Genomic DNA, 13945 nt, shown 5'->3' on the forward strand with positions numbered 1-13945 from the left:
GATTCAATACACCAGAGGTGCTGAACTGGAGAGGAGTGCAAGAGTGCCCTGTCAACAATCAAGCTGGGCTCTATTCACTTACAGCCATTTTGCAATCCATCCACTACGCTGCCATACAGGGAGCTAGCTCTAGGTACCCAAGTGAATTAATGTTGTCATTGTCTTACTTCCCATGCATTAGCTTCAACCATCTCAGGAATGGAAGCGAATGGAAATAGTAAATGAGCTCTAAGGCCAGACTGATGCTAGCCTGAATCAGTTGACTGAGTCAATAGGACTGAGCTGCCTGAGACAGGAGAGCAACAGGAGAGAAACAGAGAGGAGCTGGAAGGGGGGGCAGACATCTCCAGATCAAACGGCTTGATGTGTAAAAGGACCTGACATCAGATACAGATTGACTCAGGTACAGAGATGAGGGCGCCAGTCAGATAACTCACAGCTCATAGCGGGTGAGAGGGACAGATATTGGGCCGATGCCAAGGCCATTAAATCCAGGTACTTTTGTATTCTGCAGGCAGTCTGGTAGAGATTATGGGCGCCATACTGATAACATAGGAGGACTCACCTTTGCCCTGTTGAACTCCTATCTTGTGGATGGGGAGAATGATGCTATTATGGACCCCAAGATAGTTGTCCGTTCTCATTATCCTCCCGGACCAATGATTAAATACCTCACACTATCTATTTCAGAATGTGCCACTGCTAAATCTACTGTTCATGCAGTGGATTATTTGCTTTCCATTTAGAAGGCTGTACTTTACATTAAATGACTGTAAAAAGCAGCGTGGGAACTGTCTCATGAACAATTCTTCTCCCCTTTGAGGACTGGGAGAGGTTTCACGCCTGATTAAATTCCCAACGCAACAATTTCATAATCAGTGATCTTTATTGAGGGGTTGAACACCTATGACGTGAAATATTTGAAAAAGTGTTACCGAAGATTAGAATCAATTTGTTTACACGTGTAGCTCCAAATTGGCAATCTCGTCGTTTGAAATGAAAAGTGAACCTAGCCACAGCCCAGAATCTTAAACACACATCAAAGTAAGATAGATCTGTGCTCTGGCCACAAAGTGAATCTAATGCTGTGATAGATGCTGAATAAAGGCCCTAATGTGTTGTGGTACACACTGTCTGAATAGGACTCGTCAAAGGGAACATAATTTCCTTTCCCCATGACAGCCAATATATGGTAATGTCTTGGCTTGTTTGTGTTGTGTTTGGGGAGACTGCTTTGAAAGGGAAATGATAGGGATGTTTCCCTGACAGGCGTGGTGACTTCCCATTAAGCCATTTCCAAAGTATATAATAAAGAGCTCCTGTGCATGTAGATTAGCATCCGAGCCGGACAAAACATACCCATTAATTTAACTGTACTTCAAAAGCATTTTTTTTGTTTAAGCTTGTATCAATGTTTATACTGTCAAATATTAAGACACATGCTTCAAACTTATGAGCCCACACAGACTGAGATTTAAATTTAAAAAAAATACTGAACCAAAATTCACCCATAGGTTTCACTAACCACCTGTTACAAGTAGCTTTGGAAGAAGTTTAACATGAACTAAGAGATGCCAATTATGACACACAGCCTTTTGTCATTTCCTATATCCCATTGTGTAAACTTGTTTCTTTTTATAATTTCCTGAACACAAAAGATACATTCCACGGATACATTTCACTACTTACTTTCTATAACATTGTATACTTACAAGCCAACAATTTGTCTCCCACAATGTTGAGACAATTAATTAACTCTTTGTTCTCTCCATTACTGTGAGTGGGACATCAGTGAAAAATCACTAAGCACCTCACTGTTACACTAAGCACCTCACTGTTACACTAAGCACCTCACTGTTACACTAAGCACCTCACATCTTTGGATTCATGAAACATATACATTTCTCCTTGTTTGCATAGCCACATTGTACTGTAGATGGGAATGCGATGATAGCGTGTAATCAATTGACTTTGGGTTAAAGCAATGAAATAATTGCAGGTTGACGTTTATTGAGATGGGTCTTGTCCTGGAGGCAGAACTGAGTGATTTCTACTAGAAGGGCCAGCTGCAAAGTCAAAATTTGCTATATTGTTCAAATTCATTAAAAACTAAAAATATATTTTTGATATTAATTTAAGGTTAGGATTAGGCATTATGGTTAGCAGTGTGGTTAAGGTCAGGGTTTGGTTTAAAATCCGATTTTATGACTTTACGTCTGTGCCAGCTGGTGACCACTCCGCAGTGCTGCCTCCAGAACAAGATTCATGATGAAAAATGCTAACCTGCGAAATAATTGTGAAAAGCCATTATAAAATGGATATGTGGTTCAACTGACAAAGTGATGAACATCTACTATTCGTCTGACTACTAGTTTCAGCTATGACATTTTTGCCTAATTTTTGAATCTCCTCTCTTATTCTAAAAAAAAACAAAAGTACTGGCAGCAAAGAGGGTTTACACACACACACACACACACACACACACACACACACACACACACACACACACACACACACACACACACACACACACACACACACACATACACACACACACTCTCTCTCTCTCTCTCACTCACACACAGACACACACTGTGCAGAGTAATTGAAATTGAATAGTCTGACAGAGCTGGCCTTGTGTAGTGACTCAGTGACAAAGTTAAATCAACTTTTAAGGCAGAGATATAACACCATTTCACCAATGACTCTGTGCTTCTGTTTCATCTTTGCTAGTGAATTGAAATACTTTGCTGCGTGACAGGATAGAAAGGAATGATAATGAAATATGCACACATGATAACTTGCCTTGACTTCATATTTATTCATTTAAAACTTTAGAGAGTTGACAATTTGAGTGATATTTTTCATGAGATCAAAAAGTAGTGCAGTGGTTGTAACTTTCCACTCAGCCAGAAAATGGAAGATGACAATTTGAACCTGAGTTACAAAAATAAAGCACATAGACACTGTTGAATGTGTGCTGACCAAACAGAATACTAAGCAAAGCATTGTGAGTGGTTCAGCAAAAGTACCAATTTGCCTGTTCTTTGTCTGTGGGCTTTATACTCACTCTAAGGTTTGTACTTCGATGACTTTGCCATCAGAGAGGCCCTGTGCCTTACAAGACGCCATAATGCACTATAAAACAGCTTGGTTTGTCTGGTATGTCTCTCTGTGGCATATAGATACAGCGATTACCCCACACGTAAGAGTCCCATAGACAGTGTGGATTGCCATGCTGGTCAGACACAGCAGTGTAGTGAATCTCTGATTGCTGTTGTTTTTAAAGGTCTTTTGGATCATTGCATTCAAACCCTATTAGGTAAATAAAGTCTGCTGCTGACTTGCATTCAACGATGTTCATATCAATAATGTATAGAGACTATAGTTGAGATCTACCTGGACAATTGTGAAATTGCAACCTAACATGCTGATATATTCATAGCTTTATTTCCACATAGGTTACAGAGATACCACTTTCATCTTCACCATGATATTTCTGTTTAGTGACATGCAATTGTCTCCATAGGACTTGAATTTCCTTTCGATCATGTCATACTGAGGTCATTCAGCAGTATGAACATTGAGCCAAGTGGGAAGGATCTACTGTCACTTACATCTTAATTCTACAGAGTTCTGAAAGACATAGAGTGGCAAGAAAAAGCATGTGAACCGTTTGGAATTAACTGGATTTCTGCATAAATTGGTCATCAAATTTGATCTGATCTTCATCTAAGTCACAACAGTAGACAAATGCAGTCTGCTTAAACTAATAACACACAAACAATTATACGTTTTCTTGTCTTTATTGAACACACCGTGTAAACATTCACAGTGCAGGGTGGAAAAGTATGTGAACCCTTGGATTTAATAACTGGTTGACCCTCCTTTGGCAGCAATAACCTCAACCAAACATTTTCTGTAGTTGCGGATTAGACCTGCACAACGGTCAGGAGGAATTTTGGACCATTCCTCTTTACAAAACTGTTTCAGTTCAGCAATATTTTTAGGATGTCCAGTGTGAACTGCTATCTTGAGTTCATGCCACAGCATCTCAATTGGGGTGAGGTCAGGACTCTGACTGGGCCACTCCAGAAGGCGTATTTTCTTCCGTTGAAGCCATTCTGTGTTTTGGGTCATTGTTCTGTTGCATCACCCAACTTCTGTTGAGCTTCAACTGGCGGACAGATAGTCTAACATTCACCTGCAAAATGTTAGCTTGCTATCTGTCGATGATAGCAGGCTGTCCAGGCCCTGAGGAAGCGAAGTAGCCCCAAACCATGATTCTCCCTCCACCATATTTTACAGATGAGGTTTTGATGTTGGTGTGCTGTGCCTTTTTTTCACCTCACATAGTGTTGTGTTCCTCCCAAACAACTCAACTGTAGTTTCATCTGTCCACAGAATATTTTGCCAGTAGCGCTGTGGAACATCCAGGAGCACTTTCGCAAACTTCAGATGTACAGCAGTGGTTTCTTCCATGGTGTCCTCCCATGAACACCATTCGTGTTTTACGTGTTTTGTGTTTTACGTATCGTAGACTTGTCAACAGAGATGGTAGCATGTTATTTATTCTGCACTGTGCTCTTGTAACGGATGTGAAATGGCTAGCTTAGTTAGCGGTGGTTCGCGCTAAATAGCGTTTCAATCGGTGACGTCACTTGCTCTGAGACCTTGAAGTAGTGGTTCCCCTTGCTCTGCAAGGGCTGCGGCTTTTGTGGAGCGATGGGTAACGATGCTTTGTGGGTGACTGTTGGTGATGTGTGCAGAGGGTCCCTGGTTCGCGCCCGGGTATGGGCGAGGGGACGGTCTGAAGTTATACTGTTACACTCTTGCAGTCATCTTTACAGGACGGCCACTTCTAGGGAGAGTAGCGACAGTGCTGAACTTTCTCCATTTGTAGACTATTTTTTCTTACCGTGGACTGACGAACATCAAGGCTTTTAGAGATACTTTTGTAACTCTTTCCAGCTTTATGCAAGTCAACTATTCTTAATTTTAGGTCTTCTGAGATCTCTTTTGTTTGAGGCATGGTTCATATCAGGCAATGCTTCTTGTGAATAGCAAACTCAAATTTTATGAGTGTTTTTTATAGGGCAAGGCAGTTATAACCAACAACTCCAATTTCGTCTCATTGATTGGACTCCAGGTTATCTAACTCCTGACTCCGATTACCTTTTAGAGAAGTCATTACTCTAGGGGTTCACATACTTTTTTCCAACCTACAATGTGAATGTTTAAATGATGTGTTCAATATAGACAAGAAAAATACAATAATTTGTGTCTTATTAGTTTAAGCACACTATGTTTGTCTACTGTTGTGACTTAAATGAAGATCAGATCAAATTTGATGACCAATGTATACAGAAATCCAGGTAATTCCAAAAGGTTCACATACTTTAACTTGCCACTGTATGATCAAACCTCCATTAAGCAGATGAAATGGGCTTCCCAGGGTTTATTTCAGTCTTTGATAGTATAAATCACATGTTCACTAAATTTAGAGACAATTTCAAGTACACTCTTAGAAAAAAAGGTGACCAGGTTTACCTTCAAAAACTCCCAAATGAGACAAAGAAGAACATTAAATATGCATCGTTAGTACGCTCATAGTTTCTGTGACTAACTGAAATGCAGAGTAGGTTCAGAAAAAGAGTAGGTTGAAAATTTGTTCAAGAGAAAATACATTATTAATTTGTCTTATACTTTTACATTCTATGTATCTGGACTTATCCTGTTGCAGTATACAGTGACGATGATTTGTACACTTAGAAAAAAGGGTTCCAAAAGTGTTCTTCGGCTGTCTCCATAGGAAAACCCTTTTGTGGAAAAGGTTTTACTTGGGACACAAAAGGGTTCTACCTGGAACCAAAAGGGTTATACCTGGAACTAAAAAGGGTTCTTCATGGGGACAGCCGAAGAACCCTTTTAGGTTAGAGATAGCACTTTGTATGACAATTACCACCCTCAATGCCCCGTGGGTTTCTGTAGGCTATGTATGACAATTACCACCCTCAATGCCCCGTGGGTTTCTGTAGGCTATGTATGACAATTACCACCCTCAATGCCCCATGGGTTTCTGTAGGCTATGTATGACAATTACCACCCTCAATGCCCCGTGGGTTTCTGTACCAATTATCACCCTCAATGCCCAGTGGGTTTCTGTAGGCTATGTATGACAATTACCACCCTCAATGCCCAGTGGGTTTCTGTAGGCTATGTATGACAATTACCACCCTCAATGCCCAGTGGGTTTCTGTAGGCTATGTATGACAATTACCACCCTCAATGCCCAGTGGGTTTCTGTAGGCTATGTATGACAATTACCACACTGAATGCCTTGTGGGTTTCTGACATCAATAAAACCAGATTTAAATAGTTAGAAAACATTTAATAAAAAAGTGAACAGTTTGCCCCTTTGTAACCTTGGTGTAATTATTCATATAAGAATAAAACTGCAGTGCATAACAACTCTGCATGCACAGTTAGTTTAATTTAGTGTTGCGAAGGGAGGTTCTCCTCAGCATGCCTCTGTTTGATTAAGGCGCTATCACCCTGAATGAGAGGAATGATTATCACAACAACACATTCATAAGCCTTCTATTAGATTAAGGCCCGTTTTAATAGACTCCCAGCAAGTGGGGGAGTGGTAGCTTTATGTAATTGGTTACAGGGCAACACGCAGGGAGGCGTCAAGAAAAATGAACCAAATTTATAGTGCTTTGTTTTGCTTGCTTTATTTTCCAATGCAGCGAGAAGCTTTATTTGACCATTTTAATCTCTCTGTCTTGTGATCCTGTAGTGTTTCATATAAATGGTTTGTGCATTTCGTTTATTTTTCCCATCCATAATACATGGGGTATCTAAATCCTGCTGGTGCGTGCAGGGGAGAGAGAGGCTGGCTCGCTAGTGCTGTGAGGCATGGAGGCACAAAACAAAGTGGTGGAAATATAGAAGCGTCTAAAGACAGAGAAAAAGCCACTCAGGACTGACTGTTATTTTGATAGTTGACTGTTTTGTTTTTTAGTTTCTCATTCATCTGCACTCATATATATATGCAACAGCATATGAATATTTCAACTGTGTTACCCAGAGCTAGACAGTATCAGCGCAACATGAAAGTCGTCTGTTTCAAAGAGATTAAAAAAAAAAGTATGCCGCTTGTCTTTAATATGTCTAACAGGAAACACAGAGGGGATCCTTTGCAATTGTTTTTCAATTTGTGGGAACATTAAAAAAAACTCTGTTTCTAGCAGAATTTGTTAAATGCTGTTATATGAAGATTGTCTCTGAATATAGCCCACCTTGGGGGCTGGAGAACAGCTGTCCATTTAAAGAATGAGTTAACCATGACACTCCGAGTGGAAATTACCCTGATTCTTCCAGAGTTCAGGTAAAGTACTAAAGTTATTCCTCCCCCTTGCCTTTTAAATTAACTAGAGTACTCCGACTAAAGAAAATAGGAAATCACAAGGCAATTACACTGTCTGCTGCAGTCCTTTCGCTTTAATATATCTCTATCTGATCCCAGCTGTGTCCAAAGGCACTACCTTGAATAGAAAGTGCTGTCAAAGTTACATGAAAAGACGGATAGGGATTATGACAGATCAAAGAGCATTTCTCACATATCTAGGCGAAGCTAGTAAGAACATTCAGGGGCCATGCTTCCTGATACTAGTTCTTGGAAAATATCAATTATTTTTGGCATATGCTGTTCAAAAAAAAAACATGCTCAATCCTTCACAGCATCACAAATGTGATCTAGACTGCCAACTGACAACCGAGTGAAAAGCTTTAAAAAAAAGAAGAAGAAGAATGTTGACATAAAATGAGATGGAAGTTGCTGTGGTAGGAAGATTCCTCGCCCTCTCTGTGGAGAGCTGTCACGACAGTCCTCATCATCTGCTCTGGGAACAGCTAGGAGTCGCTGTGAAATGTGTCACACCTCCTTCACTCTGTTTAGGGCACAGTCAGGAGTCTGTGCAAGTCTGTTACACTGCCGTGGCGCTGTTGTAAGCCACCCTGCGTCGAGGAAGAGGAGCCGAGTAAATCCGGGCGCAGAGAGGAGCAGCCTTTAATTTAGTCTCCCAGGAATTGTCTCAGCCTCCATCTTAGCAGGGAAGAATAGCATCATGAACCACCCCGTCGCCTGAAAGTGTTTACCCAAATCACATCCATGTTATCCTATGATGGGGACTGACTGTTCATGAGTGTGAATAAATCATTTTTTGCTGTTGATGTTGTTACGCTAGCTGTATTGTGCCACGGGTTTGTTTCCCCCTCTATCGGACACAGAGGAGTATCCTCACTGCATGAGAGTAATGGTGAGTAGTTCAGGGATTCAGGGAGTATACTGAAACTCATGTCATTCTGGATTAGACTCAGCCTCACATTCTACATGAGTCAGTTTAAGTTTTAGTAATTATAAATGGCCAGACTCTTAAGGCCATGTTTGACTCCACTTCAAAAAAGCACTTCGCTATATATTATTCCATGATCTGATATCTACTTGTACTTTGTACTTTGGGGGTACTGTTTGTTGTTGAATACAGACATACAGACATAAAAGTCCTAATTTATTTATAGCATTTGCTGGCAAAGATTGTTGAGATGCTATTAATACTATGTGGTGATGGTATAGACGTGGCTTTTCAATCAGCTGCCTTTTCAGTCACTGTTGTTACCATCCATAACTTTACCACACCAGGTGCTAATGTGAAATTACAAATAGGCTGAACTGTTGAAAACACTATCTGCCATAGTATGAAACATTATAAACACCTGGTCTTTCCATGACATAGACTGACCAGCTGAATCCAGGTGAAAGCTATGATCCCTTATTGATGTCACCTGTTCAATCCACTTTTGTCAGTGTAGATGAAGAGGAGGAGGTTAAAGAAGGATGTTTAAGCCTTGAGACAATTGAGACATGGATTTTGTATGTGTGCCATTCAACGGGTGAGTAGGCATGTCAAAATATTTAAGAGCCTTTGAAAGGGTTATGTAGTAGGTGCCAGACGCACCAGTTTGAGTGTGTCAATAACTGCAATGCTGCTGGGTTTTTCACGCTCAACAGTTTCCCGTGTGTATCAAGACTGGTCCACCAGTCACCATTGGCCAGCATCTCTGTGGAACACTTTCGACACCTTGTAGAATCCATGCCCTGATGAATTGAGGGCAAAAGAGGGTGCATCTCAATATTAGGAAGGTGTTATTAATGTTTTGTACACTCAGAGTAGTAGGCCTACATACATCTGCCACACAATTATCCTTTGTTTCCATTTTAATAATCAATTACCCTCACCAACTGGGAATATATGACTCTGAAACCGCATTTACATTTCTAATCTAAGTATGGAAACCCAACATAAAAGGGAACCTTCCAGCCTCGTGCTGGTACTCGGCATGTTATTGCATATCCAATTTTGATGTGTCTATCTCCTTCACTCTATCTCAAATGTATTCATCCAGTCTCTCATACCCTCCTCCACCTTCTCTTCCCACTACCAGGCCCTGCGTTGACCCCAGTTACAGCGCTAGCTGTCTGGAGCAAGGTCCATTGGTGGGAAATGCTGTGTCCGTTTCGGGAGAGCTGCGTTCCAGTCATCATGGTACCACAGGGCACTATAGGATGGATGATGAGAGACATGGCCAGCCCCTATTTCTGAGACTGTCTGTAGCAAGGCATTAAACTTCCATGCATGCTTTTCCCCTCAGAGAATTACAGGACAGTGCCCTTTCTTATCCTGAACAAGGTGCGAACAAGACCTTTGAACAATCTTTATCTCAAAGGAATTGGGTCCGTTGCTACAAATAAATTATTCTTCCCATCTGCCCATACAAGTGTCTCTGATTCCATGATCAAGGAGTTCTGAATCTATGCCTAACAGTTGATTCGTATAAACAGACAATTTTGCCTAAATGCATCAGTCCTGCTACTGTTTTACGTAACATAATTTACAGTAATATGACTAGATATTTTCCCAGAAGAAGTCATCCATTTCTATTGTGGCTTCAGTTTTAGGTCAACTAATGCAAATCTAGTGTTTCCATGAGCTGGAGTTACATTATGGTTTGTTATTCATTCTGCATGTCCTTTGGTGTTTGTTTCCAAATGCCCTACTACATATTATTCATAGAGAAATGTGGACCGTATATCTTCATATAGAAGCGTGCATAAATCAGCCAGCAGTGACAGATTTAATGCAAAGTCATTTTTTTTACAACATGTCACTCTACGTAGCTTTAGCACAATATATATGATTAACAACTACAATTGAAATTTGGGCCATTTTACACTTTGGGCACCCATGGTTGATCAAAAGATATGATTGTGTTTTCATGTTTTGTACAACTGCAGAGAGAAAGGGAGAGAGAGAGAAAAGGCAAAGCATCTGTTAGACCAGAAAACCAAGAGAGTAGAGATAACACATCACCCTTTGACCAGTACTAAAGTACCCATTAAAAAAATCTGAAATAGTTGCCAGAGGTTTAAAAAGTATCGATTTTTCCTTTCAGCTTGTGTTGAAAGGAAAGACACAGGAAAAGGCACTGTAGAACTGAGCTGTTGTACAGTCAAATGGGAAGATATTCTGAACCGTTAAAGGGAATTTCTTTTATCTGTTTTTGGTCATTCCAATATCCATTTTATAGCTGTTTTGCTTTGCACAGTTAACATGGATGTATTATGTTTTTAGTCTCACCTTGGAAACTCCCATCCACAACCTTTTGGTTGAATAGGGCCTAGTAGTGTTTGGTTTGGTTTTTGAATCAATAGGTAGACCTATAGACATACTTTATCTAACACATTAAAGAAGGATAAAGCTGAAGTTCTGCCTTGAAGTTTATTTTTCTAAGTGGGTCAAAGAGATTTCCTTTGATAACAGATGGTGTTCGCTTTCCAGTGGCAATAAACAAATGTGTTATGTAGAGACACATACTCCTGCCCTACAGTAGTGGTATTATGCATGGGTGGTCCCCTGCTAATCACGATAATCCTCCCTGATTAGAAATGATAAAGCTAATAGAGAAATATCTAGACTTTATTTAAAGGAAATACATACTGTAGCCTCACTCTGGAAGACAGATTATAATGAAGGAGGAATCGTATACTTTGATCTACGTCTCATGTACAGGTATTTTGATCAATCACGTTAAGGTTTTTGTTTAATGCTGGAACACATGGTCCTCCTCTTCTAAAATGGTATTGATGTATGCTGGAAAGAAAAACGACAAACATTTTCTCGGGAACAAGAAGAACCTTCTTGAATACTCAACATGGATAAGAGGAGTTACAATATAGTGCCCGCCCATATAAACTGAGAGGATGACAGTTAGGATATAGAAAGATAGACTTCAATGATCTTACAGAGGAATTTATTATCAATACAGCCAGGTACAAGTAAACAAAAACAAAGGTTTACATTGTTGTTCATACAGACATACAAAGAATGATGCAGAAACATGATACGATACAAATCGGAGATATAGTGGTAGAGTGCGCAGTCAACAAGGAAACCCTCTAAAACCGGTTCATGACTCATTTGGAAGACCTCTTCAATTGTTTCTCCCACCATGTTTTTTTTCTCCATCCGCAGTAGGTAGGTTTTTTTGTCTTTAATCGATTGACTCACGTCTGTCCATCTAATTAACCAAATAACAAAATACGCATCAAAATCCATCTGTTTAAGTTTGTTTTTGTATGAGCTCTTTTGTATGGGCTCAAACAACAGCCTATGTCCACCTTCCACATCAACGTTGGAAAGTGGCAGAGCTACAGAGCTGGTTGTCAGCCCAGGAGACATCCCGAAAATCGGTCTTCTTACAAAAATGTCTGTAGCGTCATAACGGTTTGGCCTTTAGACTAATATGAACACAAACATGGTGTTCTCTGTTTTGCTCTACATCCCCCCCTAGTGTCACGGCCCTCGTCTGAAGGTAACCCAGTACCGGGGTTAAATATACAGTATATCCAAGAAATGTAATATACAGCGCCTTCAGAAAGTATTCAGACCCCTTGACTTTTTTCACATTTTGTTACATTACAGCCTTATTATAAAATTGATTCATTGTTTTTTCCCCTCATCAATCGACACACAATACCCCCTAATGATAAAGGAAAAATAGGTTTTTAGAAATGTTTGCTAATTTCTTAAAAATGAAAAACAGAAATATCACATTTACATAAGTATTCAGACCCTTTACTCAGTACTTTGTTGAAGCACCTTCGGCAGCAATTACAGCCTTGAATCTTCTTGGGTATGACGCTACAAGCTTGGCACACCTTGGCACACCAAGCATTTCGCTACACTCGCATTAACATCTGCTAACCATGTGTATGTGACAAATTTGATTTGATTTGATTTGATTTTCAAGCGGGCTGTCATGTGCCTTTTACTGAGGAGTGGCTTCCATCTGGCCACTCTACCATAAACGCCTGATTGGTGGAGTCCTTCTGGAAGGTTCTCCCATCTCCACAGAGGAACTCCAGAGCTCTGGGTGTCCAGAGCTTGGTGGTTCCAAACTTCTTCCATTTAAGAATGATGGAGGCCACTGTGTTCTTGAGGATCTTCAAACCAGCAGAAATATATTTCTACCCTTCCCTAGATCTGTGCCTTGACACAATCCTGTCTCAGAGCTCTACAGACAATTCCTTCGACCTCACAATTACATGGTTTTTGCTCTTATATGCAGTCTAAATTGTGGGACCTTATATAGACAGATGTGTGCCTATCCAAATCATGTCCAATCAATTGAATTTACCACAGATGGACTCCAATCAAGTTGTAGAAACATCTCAAGGATGATTAATGGAATTAGGATGCACCTGAGTTTAATTCCGAGTCTCATAGCAAAGGGTCTGAATACCTATTTTTTTTTATTTTATACATTTACTAACATTTCGATAAACCTTTATTCACTTTGTTATTATGAGGTATTGTGTGTAGATTGCTGAAGATTTAAAAAAATGTTTAATCCAAATGTACATTTTTTGACTGTTGGTTTTGCCAGTTTTTTTATGTTATTCAATGTATTTCTATGGACTATAGTAGTAAAGGACAAGTTCAATATTTTGCCAAATCATTTTTGTATATACTTTTTTGATACTTACAGGGGTCCTAAAATTCCAAATCAATTAGCTAAAGGATACATGGTATGACCATCGTTAAACAATTCCATGTCAGCACCAGCCGAACTGAAGCATAAGGAAGACTTTAGATTTTTAAGGGATAATGGCATGGAGAGAGTGCACCTTGTTGTTCATCTCCAGTGCCGGACTGTGAGTTGTCTGTGTGACGGCCATTACTGTTACTGTTACTTCCAGTGTGTCTGCTCTGTCAGGATCAAGGAAGTGTTGAAGCTAGCAAGCTTGGAATGCAGACAGTGGATGCACAAATGTGATTTTATCCTGAGAGCTTCTGGGCTGCTCCTCCTTGTCTAGGCTCGGTTGGCTGGAGGCTGAGAGGAGCTGCTGTTTTCAGGGCTCGACTCGGCAAACCTACTTAAATGAGAGGATTTGATCTGATAATCGAATTAATCATCTAATCAGGGGAGGGGAGTGAAAAGCGTAGATACACACACGCAGAGTTGGAGTCTGGGAGACTCTCTTTTTCTCCATTTCTCTCTTTGTCTCGCACGCAGACACATGCACACGCGCACACACACACGCGCTCGCACACACTTCTGCTCCCCCTTATTCTTTCCTTCTGTCTGTCTGTCTGTCTGTCTGTCTGTCTGTCTGTCTGTCTGTCTGTCTGTCTGTCTGTCTGTCTGTCTGTCTGTCTGTCTGTCTCTGTCTGTCTGTCTCTCTCTGTCTGTCTGTCTGTCTGTCTGTCTCTCTCTCTCTCTCTCTCTCTCTCTCAGTCCCCCTCCTACACACACACACACACACACACACACACACACACACACACACACACACACACACAACAACACATGCTTGGAA

Source organism: Oncorhynchus tshawytscha, linkage group LG06 (assembly GCF_018296145.1).
Source record: "Oncorhynchus tshawytscha isolate Ot180627B linkage group LG06, Otsh_v2.0, whole genome shotgun sequence".
Taxonomy (NCBI): domain Eukaryota; kingdom Metazoa; phylum Chordata; class Actinopteri; order Salmoniformes; family Salmonidae; genus Oncorhynchus; species Oncorhynchus tshawytscha.